The 4,847-nt window shown below is 45.3% G+C and overlaps 1 protein-coding gene across 1 annotated transcript in view; it reads left to right on the forward strand.

Annotated features, from left to right (window-relative positions):
• The first annotated feature begins 320 nt into the window (after positions 1–320).
• Positions 321–4,847, forward strand: part of Kmt2e (lysine (K)-specific methyltransferase 2E) — a 93,435-nt gene continuing 88,908 nt past the window's right edge. Inside the window, exon 1 of the mRNA XM_005377563.2 lies at positions 321–405. The gene's annotated coding sequence lies outside the window, so the exon portion shown is untranslated. The remainder of the gene's footprint in view (positions 406–4,847) is intronic.

The following is a 4,847-nucleotide window of genomic DNA, read 5'->3' on the forward strand; positions in this document are numbered from 1 at the left end:
TGCGGAGCGGGGCGGGCGGGCCCCGTGCACTTGCCGCCGCCGCCGCGGCCGCCGCCGTCGTCGCCGCCATTTTCCCAGAGCGAGAAGCAGTGACACTGAGCGGGCGCAGGGGGCCGAGTCGGAGACCGAGCCGGAGTCGGGGAGCGGCCACCGAGGGGGCACAGACACTCGGAGCAGCCTCGCCGTCGCCTCCGCTTTCCCGTGGACCGCCTGGGCGCGCCCTCCCCGACCCCGGCTCCGGGCGAAGAGGCTGCGCGCTGCTGTTTGGGGAGGGGGTGTGTGGAACCGGTCCCGCGTCCGCAGTGACTGCTGTCGGGGGGGTCGCCGGGCCGCCGAGGTGCCGAGACGCTCCTGGGGGGCCGAGCAGATAACGGGGTCCGGGCGTCTGGTGTGTGAACACCCCAGGTCAGTGCGTGTCGCGCCCGTGGGAGTCGGCGGTGGCGGGGTTCGGGGAGGGGGCGCCGCGTCGTTACCCCTCGCGGGCGGGAGGACGCGACCCGGGGCGTCCGCGCCCGGCCCGGACGGTGCTCGCGTCCATCGGGCTGCCCTGTCCCACGCCTGTCCCGGACGCGGAGCATTATGGCGGGTTTTGGGGTGGTGGAAGGGGGAACTGGCAGTTCAACCCCTGCCGGCGGGGGTTGGGGAGGGCGCCCGCCTCCCGGGCCGCGGTGAGGAGGGGGCGCGGGGCTGGCGGCGGGGCGCGTGTCCCCGAGGCCCGGAGATGCCAGCGCCCCCCTTTCTCAGCTGCGTCTGGCTCAGGTGCTGAAAAGCCGGACAGGCCCCGTTTTCTCCTTCTCCCGTTTCCCGATTGGCAGTGCCTGACATAAAGTCCTCGCAAATACGAAGTGGGGCAGAAGGACGGCCCGGGCATCTCTCTTTGTGGGGGCGCAGACGGCTCCCCGTCCTCTCCCGGAGAGGGCGAGCCGGCCCCGAGGTGGTCACCCCAGCGCCCAGCCTTCGCAGCCTCCCCCCCCACTGCCCCGGCCGCGCTGTCGGAGAGCCCCAGAACCACAGTGTGGCTCGCTGCAGAAAAGCTTGTTTGGACCAGAGGACTGGCACAGACACTGTGGCAGCAGACACAGATGAGAAACAAACGGTTCCCTGTGCTGCGCCGCAGAGGAGGCAGAGAAAGCCGTCCGGAGCGCTCGCTGCCATTGGCCGCAGTTGCGCGCTTGCGTCCGGCCGGCTCGCTCCGGAGCGAGACGGTGTGCAGTGCGAGCGAGTCGCCACAGCTAGCCCCGGAGTAAACCCGGCGCCGCCTGCTTTATTCACCTTCTAGAGCGGTGAATGAGGGAAGGGCTTGGAGTTCTGGAGACCTTGGAGAGCATCGAGTGAAGCGCCTCCAACTCTAGGCTGAAGACATCCCTAGCTAATTGGACAGCGGCCCTTTTTCTCCTTTAATTTCTGAGATGGGAGTAAAAACTGTAATTTCCCTCTTTTGTCCTTTACAGATTCTAAAAATGGCGGCCCCAGGCTGATGTTGTGGTAATCTAATCAGCTCGGGTCCTCCACACCCCATGCAGTGCGTTTGTCTGCAGCATATTACAGGCTTATTATGTTTACATGAAAAGACGAGGCTTTTTTCCTCCCCTTTCCTCGCGCCATTTACAAAAATGTGCTCATTTTACTGCAAATTACAATATTATGTTGTAGTTGATTAATTTTATTTTCCCTGAGAGGCTAATAAAACGAAAACACTTTAAAAAAAAAATAAAAACAGTGGTCAGGATGGATGCTCTTAAACATTAAGAAAAAATTACTTAAGGTACCAATAGTTTGTGTTGCGTTTAATTGAGCCATCATTTGTTCAGTATGTCAGTACAGATTTTAAAGGAGTGTAAGAGCGTAAGTGTAACCTGTTTTATAGGATTGGGTATTTTAACCCAGTGTGAAACATTTCCCATCCAACTCTCGACCAATTTTGGTTTTTGTATTGTTTTCCTGTAAATTTTAGGGAGCTATACAAATGAGCCTAGACCTGTTACTTCACTGACTGTAAAGATGCTGCCCATCCCAATATATTTTGCATCTGTTTTTCCCGTGTGTTTAAAGCTTTCCTTAAGAAATTCAAAGTTGATTATGTATCTGGTAAAGTGAAGCTGTACGTTTCCCTGCCTTTAAATTTGTCTCATGGCATACTATCATCATTATGTAAGTAAAAAGTAAGGCTTTGGTTCTTGATCCCCACCCCCACTCCTAACATGCCCATTTACCTATTATGGGATTGTGGAATTTAGTGTGTTTTAATAGACCTTAAATAAAAGCATTACCATAATAGGGTCTTGAATTTGGTTTTTTTTTTTCTGAATCTTATAGACAGACTGAAAGTTAAATGGTATCAGGTGTCATGTAACTGTATTTTCAAAAGTGGAATAATTAGAATTCATTTCCATAGTGGGAGGCCCGTCTTTTTTGGGATGTACTAAGCGATGAGATATGAGTGGGTCATTAAATACCATTAATGACCCTTCTGATTGTGGAACAACTGAAAGATGAGTGCCTGTCAATCCAGTGGTATTTATAAGGTTGGACAACACACACCCTGTCATGATTCTCCTATTCCATTGTAAATATTTAGAGCAGAATTTATATGATAAATAATATGAACTAGTTGATAAGATTCTGTTCTACAAAATTATTGTAGAAATAACTGGCTTAGGCATTTTCTCCATTCTAGTGAGCCGCATCCTTAAAGAGTGAGCATACAACCTCACTCAGAAATGTTGGCATATTTTATTATGCAGTGAAATGTTGGTGGGCGGTGGGAGAGTTTATATAGGAATCTGGGGTCAGTACTCATGCTGTGCTCTTAAGTAGATGAGCATAGATCCTTCACTGATGTGTAACTGTTGTGCATTTATTCTACAGGCCGCATGGTTAAAATCTGTGGTACAGAAGCAGGTTGCTTTTTGAAACACTCTAATGTAAGATCAGTGTAGTCTTATAATTTTCATTTATTTAGCCATAGGAGGGAAACTGTCTGTGCCTGTAGTTTTCTTGATAGTGACCTTAGTCAGATCTAGACACAAAGTATTTGGATTTAGCTTCACACAAAAAATAGGTTAGAAATGGTGAGAAAAGCTTCCTTTTTACCAGTTTTCTTCATACTGGCTTACTTCGTTGCTTTGGGTTTGTTTTTATTGTTCATTTTGATGTTTTGATTTCTATAAAATGAGATTTAAAAAAAAGCTACTGTACCCGGTTTTATCTTACAAATAACGTGGCTATAAATTTTTAAAAAATAATTGCCTATACATGTTTTACGTTAGCATTGTGGAGTGAAATTTACTAAAAGGTTATGTATAATTTTTGTTTGCCGGGAGTTTTGAAACATTTGGTCCCTTGAGGGAAAACTCGTCAAATGGTCTTTGTTCTTAGACTAGCTGAGTTTGAAGGATTACTTGTTTATCTGTTTAAATGGATTTGTAGAAAACCATAATGTAATTGAAGAGTAAATTTTAGTTTTAGAGACTACATTTTGATCACACTTGGCTTTTGTCAGTGTAAATTAAAGGATCTCTTTGATCCCTGTTTTAAACTTAGAGCCTTTACAGGTCTCTATTTGTCTTCAACTTTATAGGACTCTGATAATTCTCCTGTAATTTTGACTTGTCTGGCTTCCTCACAGCTTCCAGGCAGAGAATTTTTGCCATGTATATGCCACAGCAAGCTTTGGACTTCTTGGATCTAAAAAACGAGAAGGTAGAGACAAAAACAACTTAATAAATTAGGAGAAATTCCTCCCCTCAGTACATACCTTAGTGATCTTAGGGAAATTGTAATTTCTTAAACTGGCATCTTAATTTCTAAGACTGTGCTCATTTTTTACTGCACTAATCTCTTACAGAAACTTGTTTTATTTTTAAAGGTGCATTACGTAAGTCCTAACAGCTCTACTTTTCTGGAGTTTACTGCTGGAACATATGTGTGTACTACCATACTGTATTTAAAATGTGTCAGACCAACAGAACTTTGATGACCTATGAAGACTGCTCAGGAATATTATTATCATTATTATTATTATTGTCTTTTTGAGACAGGGTCTCACTTTGCAGTTCAGGCTGGCCTTGAGCTCACTTTGTAGCTCAGGCTGGTCTTGAACTCACAACAATCCTCCTGCCTCAGCCTCCTGAGTGCTGGGATTACAGGCATGCTCAAGGAATATTGTTATGCAGTTTTTTAAAAAGATATTTCTAGTTGCTGAATTATTTGTTAAATTTAAATCTGTTTGAACACGTGTCTACCTCAGATATTCAAGTTGATTTCAAACAGGTTATTTCTTGTTACGTGTTAGAACAAATTTTCAGTACTTGTGTTCTGTGAGATATTTTACTGTTTATACAATTACTTTCTGAGTTACTGGCCAAGTAATGAGTGAGATCTATTTGAAGTATTGCTGTATGAATATAACTGGCTTTTAGGCTGGGTTCAAAATTACAGTGGCTCAACTTTATTGTCTTGTGATGTAGAAATGGTAGGAGGAACTTCTTTTTCCTAATGAACTGAATTTTCTTGGTATTATCTAAAAATGTATTTAATACAGAACAATATTTGTGGTTGAAAATTGCTATCTGCAATAAATTTGAAGTACATGATATTTTAAAATACAGCTATTGAAAAGCTGAGTGTGGTGCACATCCCAGCACTTGGTAGGCTGAGGCAGGAGGATCGAAGTGAGTTCTAGGTTAGCCTGGGCTACATAGTGAGTTAAAAATAAAAATAAAAAGGTATTGTTATTTAACCCTTTTTCCCTTCCTTCTTTCCTTCTTTCCTTCTTTCCTTCTTTCCTTCTTTCCTTCTTTCCTTCTTTCCTTCTTTCCTTCTTTCCTTCTTTCCTTCTTTCCTTC

The sequence above is a fragment of the Chinchilla lanigera genome, unplaced genomic scaffold (genome assembly GCF_000276665.1).
Source record: "Chinchilla lanigera isolate Chin_1 unplaced genomic scaffold, ChiLan1.0 scaffold00009, whole genome shotgun sequence".
Lineage (NCBI taxonomy): Eukaryota > Metazoa > Chordata > Mammalia > Rodentia > Chinchillidae > Chinchilla > Chinchilla lanigera.